This window comes from Pinus tabuliformis, chromosome 8, assembly GCF_031772625.1.
Source record: "Pinus tabuliformis cultivar Carrire ecotype Pingquan chromosome 8, CPIR1, whole genome shotgun sequence".
Taxonomy (NCBI): domain Eukaryota; kingdom Viridiplantae; phylum Streptophyta; class Pinopsida; order Pinales; family Pinaceae; genus Pinus; species Pinus tabuliformis.
In genome coordinates this window covers 1,138,951,593-1,138,967,290 of record NC_142294.1, presented here as the reverse complement: position 1 = coordinate 1,138,967,290, position 15,698 = coordinate 1,138,951,593, and the positions used below count along the sequence as shown (strand labels likewise).

Genomic DNA, 15,698 nt, shown 5'->3' with positions numbered 1-15,698 from the left:
TGAATAGGACAATCTTAAATATGGTGTGCTCCATGATGTTTTTCAAAACTGTAAAATTGATGTTTTGGGCTGATGCAGTTCTATGTGCTATATATGTAAAGAATAGATGTCCATCTAATGCTATTAGAAACAAGACTCCTTATGAAATGTGGTATGGACACATTCCTTAGGTAAAGAATCTCAGGGTCTTTGGTTCCACATGTTATGCCTTGATACGAAAGGTACATAGAAACAAACTTGCTACAAGAAGTCGTAAGTGTATCTTCCTCGGGTATTCAAACACCTCCAAAGTAGACTGTCTCTATGATGAAGTCAATAAAAAGTTCGTTGTATCTAGATGTAATCTTTCTTGAATCATCCGAAGCTGAGAATGTTGTTGATCAAAAACTTGATTGCTTGGATAGATTCACAAATGGAAAATCATTTCAAGAATTTGATAATCAAATTCCACATCTTGAAGGGGGGATTCCTATACTAGATCAACCGGTGGAATATTCTTCTGAAGCACTCTCTCCCCCACATGAAACTCCAACAATGGATGATACATTGAGTGACGTGATTGACAGAATTGGGAGACTCAGTTCTGATTCAATCCCAACTCAATCAACTGAGTAGTATGGAACATCTCAGAAAGGTCCCCCAATGAAGCTAACAAAGACACTTGAAAGTGTTCATCCTCATGATTTTCGAAAGACAGGAACTAGAAATTCAACCCGAGAAAATGGAGGTGATGTAGATGTCTCTAACTCACCTATTGATATGGATGTTTCTTATGATTGTGAATTGAATTTGTCTACAGATTTTGAACCAACTTCCTTCAAAGAAGTTGCTTCTCATGATGAATGGAAAGAAGTGATGCAAAAGGAGGATGATGCCTTGATAAAGAATGGCACTTGGAAGTTGGTTGATCCTCCATTGGGAACCATACTAATTGGCTACAAGTGGGTCTACAAGAACAAGTATAAAGTTGATGGCTCACTTGACAAGCACAAAGCCAAGGTTGTGGCAAAATGTTTTGCACAGAAGGAAGGGGTCAATTATGAGGATAATTTTCCCCCCACATCAAAATGGGCTACCATCTGAACACTCTTTGCCATAGCAGCTCAAAACGGTTAGAAAGTCCATCAAATGGATGTAAAAACTTCTTTCTTCAATGAAGATCTAAAAGAGAATGTTTTTATGTCCTAGCATGAAGTATTTGTTGTGAAAGAACATAAACATAAAGTATGCAAACTTTTGAAATCCTTGTATGGCCTCAAACAAGCACCGTGAGCCTGGTACGAAAAACTAATTGAGCATCTTCTGAAACTCAATTTCAAACATTATGATCTTGATGATGCAACTTTGTTTGTCAAGAAAGTTGGCAAAATAGTTGTATATATTGTGGTATATGTAGATTATCTTTTGATGACAGGGAGCAATGAGATCTACATTGCATCCATAAAGAAGGAATTGAGGAAAAGTTTTGAAATGACTCATTTCAACTATGTTCATCACTGTCTTGGTATTGAAGTAACTCAACATCCAAAGTCCATATTCATTTCTCAAAAGAAGTACATTGGAGATCTGTTGAATAGGTTTGGCATGGTTGAATGCAATCCTTTGACTACTCCAATGGAACAAAACTTAAATCTCACATCCATTTCAGGAAAAGAATTTGAGGATGCAACAGAGTATAGACAGCTTGTACGAAGTCTCAACTACCTGACTACTACCAGACCAAACATTTCGTTTGTTGTTGGAATACTCTCTAGGTTTATGCAAAAGCCTTGTGAGGGACATTGGCCTGCTGCAAAAAGAGTTCTAAAGTAATTGAAGGGAACTGAAGACTTTTGACTCAAGTATACACAGGTGGGCAACTTCAACTTGATTGGATACTCTGATTCAGACTTTGATGGAGACAAAGAAACCAGGGTATCTACTCTGGGTTATGCTATGAGTCTTGGATCAGGAGTTGTCTCTTGGAGATCACACAAACAATGAGTTCCAACAGATTCCACAACAGAGGCAGAATATGTGGCAGCAGCTCAGGCAACAAAGGAAATTGTGTGGCTCAGGAAAATTCTCGAAGATTTTTAGGTAAAATAAGTACATTCAATTCCACTCATGATTGACAATACCTAGTCATAAGGCTGACCAAGAACCCAAAGCTCGTTGATCGAAGGAAGTACATCAATACAAAATATACTCTAATTCGATATCATGTTGAGGCCAAAAAAATCAATCTTCAGCATTGTTCCACTAATGAGGAAATTACAGACATCTTCACCAAAGCACTTGGAAGAGAAAACCTTGAAAGATTCAGAACGATGCTTGGACTCACCAACATCCCTTCATATTAAGGGGGGGGGGAATGTTGACACCTAATCATATAGATTGGGTGAACAATTGTAAATAGTGAGGAAATTACAGACATCTTCACCAAAGCACTTGGAAGAGAAAACCTTGAAAGATTCAGAACGATGCTTGGACTCACCAACATCCCTTCATATTAAGGGGGGGGGGGGGGGGGAATGTTGACACCTAATCATATAGATTGGGCGAACAACTGTAAATAGTGTCAATAAATAATAGAGAAAATGGAGAGTCATCGGGAAATGAAACTCAACAATCGCTTCCTCATGTATATAATAATGAAAAACCTAAATGAATAATAATGATCTCATTTACCTCCTGGCATGATAGAATTAAAAGTATTTGTAGAAACACATTGGTTTTGTTCCTTCTGCTTTGTAATGAGAGCTTCCTTTTGTTGCAATTTGAGCTCTTTTTCTGCTCTTGTCTGTGTTTTCTATTTATGGGCTTCCTTCTTTTCCTCTTCCTCTATTTATGTCACTCTAGGTTTTCTAATAAAAAAGGTGTTCCAGTAAAATTATTGCAGTAAAAACACGGAACAAAAAACATATATAAGAATGCAGCCTCTTGGAGTAAAAATACCTAACACAAAACGTATATGAGAATCCAGCCTCTTATTTATGTAAATAATTGAAAACAAAATTACATGCCCATACAAAATCTATTAAAGCTACTACATCTACCATGTATGATTGCACATGAAAAGAGAAATTAAAGATACTAAAGCAGAATTGCGGATCCTGAATGGATCCACCCGATACAATAACACCCACACAATAACACCCACAGGAACAACCATAGGGTTTTCGTCCATGGGATCAAACTCCCATAACTGATTCACTTTCTTCATGTATTTACATTAACTGACTGACCATCCACTGCTTTATTATTGTTCAAAATAGATCTCCGATGGCCCATAAACCGAAAGATATCGAATATGATATCCGCGATTGCCCATAACCGATATGTCCTTGCAATGTAGAACTCACAAACCTTCTCCGTTTATTATGGACTCGCCTATTTCTATTCCCATTATTTTACGTCAACAGTGTGGATTGGCGTGTCATATGAGCTTGGTTTTTGTTCATTTATCAGCATGAGTGCAGCCAGTGTGAATTATGAAACCTCGGGTGTCCTCAAAGTTAGCGCAAAGGGGAAGACAGAAGAAGCTCCAGTGGTCACTGTGTATTGACAATCTGTAGATAGAGATCTAATTGAAGAAGAGGGTTTTTATTTGATTATCAATGGGGGAGCTAATTGAGAAATCAAAACCTTATGTAGCGATTATATGTTTGCTGTTTGGATATGCTGGCATGAATGTTATCTCTAAAGTTTCTCTTAACAGAGGGATGAACCACTTTGTGCAGCTTGTAGTGTACAGGCATGCTGTTGCTACGATTGTCCTTGCTCCTTTTGCCTTCTTCATTGAAAGGTAAAGCTATTATATTCATGCATGTCCTCGTAACTTCACCTAACAACCTCTGCACTGAATTCCTAGCTAGATTATCAGGTTATGAGTTAACAGCTTACGTTTAACTGCAGGAAAGTGCGACCCAAACTCACTTTTTCCATATTCTGGCAAATTTTTGTATTGGATTTGTTGAGGTATGTACTATTTCATAATTTCAGGCCTTTTGCTTCTTTGTACAGTATCATCCCTTCTATTGTATTTTTGTTTGATTCAATGAAAATGTTTAATGCATTTTTGCAGGCCTGTAATCAACCAGAATTTCTACTACTTGGGTTTGAAATTAACCTCTCCAACATATGCCTGTGTGCTGAGTAATGTTCTTCCGGCTATGACTTTCATGATGGCTCTTCTATTCAGGTAATTAAATCACAATGTTCCATTCAAGTCACATAATCGAGGGGGTACCCGTTGCAATGAATTACTTTATTTTATGGGCCTGATGGAAAATCCTTATTTCTGTAGGATGGAGAAAGTGAATATAAAAAACCTACGCAGTGAAGCGAACATAATGGGAGCAATTGTGTGCGTCGGGGGAGCAATGCTGATGACGTTGTACAAAGTTCCTATTGTTCCCATGCTTTGGTATCCACGTCATCAATCACCCAAGACATCTTCGAGTGGAATGTCAGCAGCTTCCGGCATTGATAATAAAGACTGGATAACAGGTTGCCTTCCGATAATTGCGGCCACTCTTGCCAGGTCAGACTTGTTCATCGTGCTGGTGATCATTTTTTTTTTTACATGTTTGTCTCTCGAAATATATATGTATGATCAATCCTCTTCAAATTACAACGTTAATTAACTATTTTGAATGTGCACGCTGCAGTACTCAAGAAATATTCTGCTCAACTATCTCTTGCCACCTTAATATGTGTTCTGGGAACATTACAGGCAACAGTTCTCAGTTAGCTGTCGTACGTGATTCCTCCCAATGGGCTTTAGGATGGGACATCAACCTTGTCACTGCAGTCTACTCTGTAAGTTTGCCTGTTTTCCTTGAACAAGAGAAAATCCTTTTACCCTTTTCTTCAGGATTGATTTCCAAAACATGAGATCGGGCTATGAAGGTAAATTACAGAGTACACCAATTTCTGTTTTTGGGTGCCGTAAGCGGTGATGCCAGCAATTGCATATTACGTACAGCGGTTAAAAGGACCTGTATTTGCCACAACATTCAGTCCGTTGATGATGATAAGCGTGGCAATTATGGGCTCTGTCATTCTCTCTGAAAGCATCTTTTTGGGCAGAATCGTTTTTGAATTCTTTTTCAACACCTCAAACTGAAATCGAGGTCAATAATGTTGGCAAACAGGATGGTTCAAGGCACTAAGTGTACCTATTAACTGAATACAGCGTGCTGGGTGGCCTTTTGATAGCAACAGGACTATACTCCGTTCTCTGGAAAATTGAAGGTCAGCAAGATCTCGGAGCATAAAAATTGCTCAGAAGTGGTTTCCAATTCTACAGTAATGCTCCCGATAAGTCAAATTAAGGTGGATGATATAGAAGCTGGGTCTAACCAGCCAATGACTCCGGGACTTCAGCCTCATCAATTCATTGCCGAAGGTACGGTCATTTCTGTCACTGTAAACAACAATCCAAACATCTAAGCATCGCGGCCAAACAGTTTTTACAACAGAGGTTATAGTTATCGTCATTCGAAGTAAACCAGTCAGAGAGACGTCTTCCACTGGCGTCGTGCACCGTAATTCCAAGAAACGGATTTACAAATGTTCGGATGTTAGTTGCAGTAGCCGAAATTTACTAGTCTGTTTGCTGTTCTCATACATCCTCGAGATGATAAAGACAGATGTGCACGAAGCGCCTACGAAATGACATTAGTAGTGGTACAACAAATGACACAACACGAGTGATAGAATACATTACTATGCTTTCATATATACTCGTGTGGCAATTATATTACTGTCAAATTTTTTTTGTGGTTTATAGGCTTAGAATACATTACTATGCTTTCATATATACTCGTGTGGCAATTATATTACTGTCAAATTTTTTTTGTGGTTTATAGGCTTACTTAAACATATATTTTCTCCATACAATCCCTAAATCAAATTTAAATATTTTATTGAAAAAGTATAAGGTGATGATTTCATTTCTCTCCTGTCAAGTAATATAATATTGTTCTAAAGATTGAATAAAGGTTAAAATTTTGAGAGTAATATGTTACAGGTCCATCATATGCTCATCAAGTCATTTGAGTCTCTATGCATGTTGAAAAATATGCTATGTATTAAATTTTAGCCTAAATAATTTAAAGGTGTAAGGTGTATTAAATTCTAGCCTAATTAATATAAAGGTCTTATAGAAAATTATAAAATTCCTCGATCTTTTTCCACCCTTTCATCACATGATCTAGTATAATTCGAGACATTTATGAAACTCAAATAAATATTCAATAAAAAAAATATTATTGTTGAATAATAAAATGGATAGAAGTGCAGTAAACTTCCTATTTTTTTTTATAATTTTTAAGTAATAGATTTATTTTAAATAATAAATACAAATTTAATATGAGTAGAGATAGATAAAATATTTTTAGGTATAAATTTATTTACAATGTAAAATATAATGATATTTTTTATTATTTAAATTGTATTTTTAAATGCTAAATAAAATATATATATAAGACCAAATAAAAGTTTTAATCATAAAATTTAATTTTTCATTATATATATAGTGTTTTTAAGTTATATATAGCAAATATATAATTAACATTAAAATATTTTACATAACATATACATCCAAATTGAAATGGTTTTTTATTATTCATGTATTTTTGAGTATATATTAATATTCATTTATATTAAAAGATTTTATTGATAACTCATATTGAATATTTTTTTATGTACAACATTCAAATATTTTATTTTAACAATTTTTTTCTATATACATATATATGAAGTTGATATTGACATAAATTAGTTAACATAGATACTCGAATAGTTTATTTGTTGAAATACTTTTGAAAAATATAAGATTTAAACATAGTACTTACACATTATTCATTCTTTTTTATAGCTTACATTTTTTTCTATTTAAAAACTATTTTTTATTTCAAAGGGATGTAACACAAACTTACACATTGCCTCATAGTGGGTTGTAGAATGAGCCTTTGTGTTGAATAATACTTATCTCTAGGGTAAACCTAAAAGATACAATGTTTATAATAAAAGCTTTAATACATTATTTTTAAAAACATTAACTTCATAATGGTTATTTCATATAAAGATATTTGGTGGAATAGAAATTTTAGAATAGAAATTTAAGGCATTATTAAATATATTTTTTGAATAAGTTCTTTAAGTTAAGACTAAAAAAAACTTTTGTATTGTTTTAAATATTGTATTTAAGTGACTTATTGTCTTAAAAAATTGTCTCTATAAATACAACATAAAACACACATTCTTATTCTCTCTATAGAGAATGTGACTTTAATTCCAATTATTATCTCTCTAGAAACAATTTCATTTTTATCTAGGTAAAGACAATAGTTGAGATTGAAATTAAAATGATATTACATAACCATTTTACTTAAGATAAAAGTTTCACTTAGGATATGTGTTTATACTCTAGGCTTAAGATATAAGTTTTACTTAAGATATGTGTTTATACTCTAGGTTACTCCATGAACGATTTCAACTAGTGTTTATACTCTAGGCTGCTTCATGCATGATTTCTCTATTTGAGGATAATCTAATTTCATCGTATACATCTTGTGCTTCATAGTTAACGTTTTAATTGTGTTGAAATTATTTTTTATTATATGTGAGTATAGTTTTATCCCTCTGATAAATGTGGTATTTACCTAACAAGGATTTTTTTGTATGAATTCCACCTATTCTCTACGAGTTTTTCATGGAGATTTTTGCAAACCCTAGCTTCAATAGTTGTGATTAAATCTTAGAGAAAGTGTGGTTTTTGATGTCTTAGTGTTTCCTCATCATTCGAATAACAATGTCTCCATCTATGCATTTGGTGTTGTTGTCCCTTAGGGTTGCAGAAAGAGCTCTGCTCTTTTCTACTACCCATGGAAAATTTCAACCATTACATGCAACTTTGGTAGTCAAACTTTACCCTCTCTCTGACCTGGTTATTTTCATTAGGCTTTAAGCAAATTTTATGACCTCTTTTTCCTTGTCTTTCTAAACATTATAGGTTTATTATTTGTTGAACTAATTTTTTCTCTATCGTTATCTTTTGTTTGTAGGATTAAAGTTGACAAACAACGAAAACTGGACATTGGAGGAGAGATTGTTGTTCTCAATATTTGAAATGCTTAAATAGATTACATTGTAGACATTAGTAATAAATGACTGAAGTAGAACTTGATGCCTATGGAGTATAACTGAAGTAAAACAAAACTATCTATGACACCTAGGAGACAATAGAATCAAATGTGATGAAACCTAACCGACAATGGGATTAATATCTCTCAACATCCCCTCCTAATCTCAATTGTTACATGTAGACACACTTACGATGCATAATTGTTCCCTTTAAAATTTAAATACATTCTTTCCTAATGGCTTTGTGAAGATATCTACAAGTTGATCTTTGGAACAACAAAAAGCAAGTACTATGTCCCCATCATTGACAAGCTCACAGATGAAATGAAAACATGTGTCAATGTGCTTGCTTTTGTTGTGGAAAACATGTTTTATTGATAAAGAAATTGTTGAGTTGTTATCACAATATATTGGAATTGGTTCCTTCTCAATATTTGAAATATCTTTCAGTAATCTTCTCAAACACACAGCTTCATAAGATGTTGAATTAGCTGCTACATATTTTACCTCTACAGAAGATATTAAAATGATTGATTGTTTCTTGGATGCCCATGAAATCAAATTGGTTCCAAGATTAAAAGCATACCCTGATGTGCTTTTGCAATCATTTAAACTCCCCGAATAATCATTTTCTGTATAACCTGAAAGTGAACAATTTTCAGAATGAGTATATAACAAACCATATTCTATTACCCCTGCAATATAGCTTAAGATCCTTTGTGCAACCTTCCAATAATAAACCTTAGGTGACTACATGAACCTAGAGACAAAACTTGCTGCAAATATAATATCAGATCTAGCTACCAACTACAATTTTATATAGTTTGGAATCAACTCGTGGTGCTATATCTTCTTTTCTTAGCTTTGTGCCTTGAGAAATTGGTGTTTATACAGGTTTGAAATTGGTCGTTTTGAACTTTCGGATGAGATAAGTGGAATATTTTTGTTGACCAACAAAAATGCCATTAGCAGATTGGTGAATTTCAATGCCTAAAAAGTATTTATGAGCTCTAGATCTATTATGCAAAATTTTGTTTACATGGCTGCTTTGAAATCCTCTAACATTATATTTCATGTATAAAGAAGATCATCTACATGAAGGCATACAATAAGAATTTTACCTTCATGCATTTTGGTATACAAAGTTGGCTAATGAATGATTCTGCAAAAACCATTTTTGATGAGATAGTTGTCGATGCAACTATACCAAGCTCTTGGAGATCCCTTCAAACCATACAAATGTTTCTTCAATCTGTCTACCTTATGCTCTTGTCCTGGAACTTCAAAATCAGGGAGATTCTCTACATAAACTTCTTCCTTCAATACACCATTTAGGAAAGAAGATTTTACATCAAGTTGGGAGGCTTTCCATTTGTGTTGAGTTGTTGTGGAAAAAATGGTTTTGACAAAGTCGAAATTGCTACTAGAGCAAAGGTTTCACCATAGTCGACACCAAATTGTTGTGAGAATCCTTTGGCAACCAATATTTCATTATTTTTCTCAATCTCTCCTTTTTCATTCAGCTTGGTCTTATATACCTCCAATTTTGGTTTTGTTGCTTGGGAGATAAGCTAATTCCCAAGTATGATTCTTCTATATGGCAATAGCTTCTTAGTTCATTACATATACCAAATTCTTTTCTTTAACTGCTTCTTCAAAATAAGTTGTCTAAGATGGACGGAATGCAAACATATTGTGCTTGTCAAACTCAAGTTCTTGCTCATATATTTATTTGATGCTTCTTGTTTTCTTATTGTCTTCTAAATATGTTGAATCACTGGTGTATTCACTACTTGAAGATGTACTATTTTTAGAATTGTATGGTTCTTCTTGAACCTACAATCTTTGTGGCTATGGTGGATAAAAATATTGATTTGAAGATTCATCAACATTATTAGACCAAGATTTTTCTTCAAAAAAATTGACATCTCTTCTTAAAAAAAACATCTTGGTAACTGGATTAAAAAGTCTGTAGGCCTTTGACTACTCACTATAACCTATGAAAATATATCTTTCAGTCCTATCATCAATGTTATTTCTTAGTTGCTCAGGAACATGTGAAAATTATACTCATCTTAAAATTATAAAGTGAGATACATTTACCTTTTTACTATCCAATGATTCTTGAGGTATTGTATCTTTGAGAGTGGTTGTTGGAGATATGTTGAGAACATATGCTGCTCTTGAAACTTCTTCAGTGATCCAGGTGGATCTCTAAAAAGTGCCAGTGTCATGGTAAAAGGCTCAAAGATTCAAAATGCCAGAATCTAGATAAACTTAGCATAGGATAGAAGTGCTCGTCATCCTGATTCCAACGATGTGAACAACACTTGAATCTGATATCATATGAAGAAGTTAGACCAAGTCAAAGTTCAGGTTTGACTGGGAAAGGTGGCAGGAGAAGGTGACATGGAAGAATTCTTCGACGAATGGGGAAGCACCAACTCGCAGGCCACCATTAGTCTCACATTTTGTAATCAGAGATCAGAAGAGGTCGGTGGTAAAGATCAATCCTCGCAGAGTCAAGCTAAGATGCGATAATCGGCCCCGGCAAGTGAAATGCGATGATTGGTCGTGACATATGTCAGGTTGCAATGCGATGATCGCACATCACAAAGGGATGATCCTTTATGGAATCGGGCCTAGAGAGGGTCACAATTGTCATTGTGATATCGTAATTGCATGTCGAACAGCGCACCTTCATAAACATAAAGACCCGTTGGTTCCGTCAATTGTGATACGCCGATGTTCCCAGATGCGATATGGTATAGGGTGTGGTTTTGAATACTCGTCGGGTCTGTTGGTTCGCACATTTCATATCACACAATATAATAGCTCATTTGAGAAATCACCCCTAACTCCCGCCGATTGTGACTTGTGATGGGTTATCATTGCTGATAGACTATGGACACTAAGGATAAATCGTTCCATTCAGGCAAATCTCGATTCATCTACCTTTATCACCTTTCGCTCATTGCTTGATGTAAAGGCACAGGTCTATCGGTCGATTCTCTATGATAAAGCCGTCGGGTTAGGGTAATTCACAATTAAGCATTTATGAAGGTTTTCTATGTTTAAACATGTCATTACCCACATATTATTCTATGCCCAACATCCTTGGTGAAGGAACCATCACCTGCTAAACTTTTCATTTGTTAAGAAATTTTTGGGGATTCAGGAGTTAGCCACCTGATTATATAATGGATTGTATGCATCGGAAAAAAGAGAGACTAGCACAATAGTTCAGAACGCAATGTGTACAATAGTAACCTAATCTAGTAGTAGGTTGAGACCTCACCTTGGGTAGTAGGGAGGTTCCGAGAGGATGCATAAAGCCCGATTATCCGAATTGGGTGTTCGAACAGGTGATTTTGAACAATTTTTTGCCAGGATTTCAGTGGTGCTGTCTGTTTTTGAAGATGAGTTCTCCATTCTTTGTCCATATTCGATCTTGGAGGTATAAGGATTGTAAAAGAATGTTTCTTGTACTGTGATCTCTTTTTATGCCACTTAATGGATGAAGGCCTCCCCACTATTGAGTAGGGCCCGGGGACGTAGTCCAAATTGGACGAACTCCATAATCAAATATTTGTGTCATGGTTTCATGCTTACCTTGTTACTTCCACATTGTTTTATGTAGTTTTAAGTTCCATGGTTAATAAGCTTTGTTTCATGTAATTCTGATGCATCTATAAGTAAAATATATTGGACCAAAGCCAAGTCTTTGTCGATGTGAATTACATGAGTTTATGCTAACCTGGAACAAGTTATGAAAAGACAAAGGAATACTTAAGTCCTTTGATCCCGAAGTAAGACATGCACAACGAAGAAGAAACATGGAAAATGAAGAAGATTATTGGGAAGAGGAACAAAATTTTTGCATGGTATTCCACAATATGGTAGAGAAGGTAGACAAGATGTTTTCAAAGTATGAGATGACATTTTGGCACAAGAAGAAAGATGCCGATGACAATGCATGAGAAAATCATTAATGTGGTGGAGAAGAGCCTCCTTCCTCTCCTTCTTCAAGTGATAGTTTCCATCACTCTAATTGTGATTCCAGACATACATTTAAGAAATATTTCCGTAAACTAGATGTCAAATTTGACTTGCCTATGTATGCTGGAGAATGTAATGTAGAAAAGCTCGACAATTAGATTAGGCATATTGAGGTCTACTTCCAGATTCAACACATCGAAGAAGCTAAGCGAAATATCTAGATGGCATACCTTCGACTGAGTTGCACCGCTCCCATTTGGTGGGAGAGCATATTGCAAGGAAGCAAAAATGTAGGTAACCTTCTTTCCTCGTGGTCAAATTTTTTTCTGCATTGAAGAATCAGTGTTACCCTCTGGGATGTAAACAAAAAACATTAAGGGAATGGAAACACCTAAGGCAAAGCAAGGGTCGAAATGTGCAAAACGTCACCAAAGAATTTAGGAAAGAAGCATTGAATTTGAGCATTCCAATAGATTCACCAGAGATTGTAACTAATTATATCAGTTCCTTACATAGTTACATAAGGAATTCATTATTATTGTTTGAGCTTGCTACTATGGATGAGGCCAGTGTGAAGGCCATGAATCTTGAAAGAAGGGGGACGCATGAACAAAATTACCACCAAAAAGGAGCTGCAACAACCAAGAGAAAAGAGACAAAGCCCTATTGTAAACACTTTGAGAAAGTGGGACACGATGAAGAGAACTGTTGGAAAATGAACCCTGAGCTGATATGTAAGAAGAATGACAGAAAGGAGAGGCAGAAGGCAACTGCCACCTTGCAAAAAGATATGAGTCTGAATCAGAGGAAGATGAGAAGGTCACAGCCGTGGGATTTAAACAAGGTAGACCAATTGACCTCCAGTCACATTCTCGTCATGAAAGTAAGAACGCAGATCTTGGGATCGAAGCAGATGAACCCGCCGATTTGGGTTTTGATTCGGGCAATGAAACACAAGTCTCAATAGATATTGTATCAAACATGAAAATGAAACCTAGTGCAGCGTGGCTCTAGGAACTTGAGTGGATTAAGCAAAGCATTCAAGTAGAGAATCCTAAGTTAAGGAGACTCCTGTAAGAAGAAAAAAAGGAGAAACATAGGTTTCTACACTAGTTGCAAGCCAAGGACAAAGACTTGGAAAAGCTATGACATAACAACCTTGAAGTAAAAAGTGATTCTTTGATCTCATTTACCTTTCCTCATGATCATTATGCTGTTTTTGAAAAACATACTACTGATATTGGATCCAAACTGTTGAAGAAACTGGGGTACAAGGGAAGGGCCTCGACATTAATGGCTATGGCATCATATACCCCATTAAAGTGGAGAAATTTCCTCATGATGCAGGACTTGGGTATGTCAGGAAGGAAGTTGGGGAATGCTCCAAAACATTTAGCGACCCACAACCGACAAATGATGAGGGCACCTCATCAAATTCTAGTGACATTGAGGGATCCATGATCACTTATCAAAGGAACATAAGAGTAATGCACTCTAAGATGACCCATAAAGTTTGGATGAGAAAGAATCATTGTAGTCACTGCAACGAGGTGGGACACCAGGGAGCCACGTGTCATATGCTCAATGCTGTAAAAGCATCAATAAAGAAGCCGTCAAGTGAAAAAATCTCAGCAAATGAATCCACCACATTCATGGAGGTCTTCTTTATTAAGTAAAATATCGTTTCTGTAGATATAGTCGCTTGTTATGGCCACGGTTTGTAAATCATGCGTTGTAAGTAAATGTAAAAGTGATGGTGTGTTTTCCATCGCTTAAAAATGGAATGATGATGTTTGTGGCCTTTCCATATGACTACTTGAGGTATTGTTTTCTATTATGTAATCCATGACCAAAGTGTTTGTGCTATAAACTCTTGGCTAGTGAAGGGTTGTTTGAGTCATGTATGTTTTGTATATGACTGCAAAGGATGTACTAGCTTTGTGTGCAGGTGGTTAAAAGTGTGGTTTGGAGAGGACAAAGGCAGTGTGTTGGATGTGTTAATGATTTTGGTGGACTACATTCATGTGGACTTCAAAGGAATGAATCCGAGTAAGCTTGGTGGATGGAGAAGGAAAAAGAGAGGGAGAAATTTTCTCACTTGCCAATTGACTGAAAAGGCTTTCGGCAGTCCAAAAGCTCTTAGTGGGGAGGATTGATCCACGTAGATCTCTTAAAAGTGCCAGTCGCATGGTGGAAAGGCTCAAAGAATCAAAGTGGCAGAATATGGATAAACTTAGCATCAAATAAAAGTGCTCCTCATCATGATTCCAACGTTACAAATGACACTCGAACATGAGCTCATATGAAGAAGTTAGAGAACGTCAAAGTTTAGGTTTTACTAGTGCAAGTGGGAGGAGAAGATGATGTGGAAGAATTCTTCATCGAATGGGGAAGTGCTAAGTGGCAAGTTGCCATTGAACCCACATTTCACTTAATGGGGAGGATTGGTCTAGATGGATCTCTAAAAAGTGTCAGTGGCATGGTAAAAAGGTTCAAAGACTCAAAGTGCTAGAATCTGGATAAAATTAGCATCAGATCAAAGTGCTCCTCATCCTGATCATATGAAGAAGTTAGAGCAAGTCAAAGTTCAAGTTTGACTTAGACAGGTGGCAGGAGAAGGTGAAGTGGAAGAATTATTTGTCAAATGGGGAAGCACCAAGTGGTAGGGCACCATTAGTCCTGCATTTCGCAATAGCAGATAAAAATAGGTTGGAGGTAAAGAATTAGCCCTAGCAGAGTCATGATGTGATGTGATAATCAACCCCTGTAGGTGCGATGTGATGATCGGCCCCAACAGATGATAGGTTTCGATGCGATGATCAGGCATCGCAAAGGGACAGATTTTTACATAATCGGCCCCTGGTAGGGTCAGGGTTGTGATTGAGATATCATAATCACATGTTGTACAACACATGTTCATAAACAAAAAGACCCGCTAGTTCTACCGATTGGGATACCCCGATGTTCTGAGATGAAATATGGTATAGGGTGTGGTTTTGAATACTCGTCGGCTCTGCCAGTTCACACATTGCATATCGCACAACACAATGGTTCGTATGAGGATCACCCCTAGCTCCGACTGATTGCGATTTTCGATGGGTTATCAACTCTGATAGGCTATGGTCATCGAAGATAAATCTATCGGTTGAGAAAAATGCTGATTCATCTGCCTTTATTGCCTTTCACTCATCGCTTTATGTAAAGGCAAAGGTATGTCCATGAGCTAAAATGTCGATTCTTTGTGCTAACGTCGTAGGGTTGCGGTAATGCACGGTTTAGAGGTTATGAAGGTTTTCTATGTTTAAACATGTCATTACCCTCATACTATTCGAGGACCAACATCCTTGGTGTAGGAATTACCACCTACTAAACTTGTCATTTATTAAGAACTACTTGAGGATTGAGGAGTTAGTCACCTCATTATATAATGGACTATCTGCATTGGAGAAAAAACAGACTAGCACAATAGTTCAGAACACAATGCGTACAACAATAACCTAACCTAGCAGCAGGTTGGGTCCTCGCCTGGAGCAGCAAGGAGGTTCTGAGAGGGTCCAAAAGGCCTG

At 36.2% G+C, this 15,698-nt stretch overlaps 1 pseudogene; it reads left to right on the top strand.

Moving 5' to 3' along the window:
- The first annotated feature begins 3,599 nt into the window (after positions 1–3,599).
- On the top strand, positions 3,600–14,288 carry LOC149239359 (WAT1-related protein At5g07050-like; annotated as a pseudogene).
- The last annotated feature ends 1,410 nt before the right edge of the window (positions 14,289–15,698 follow it).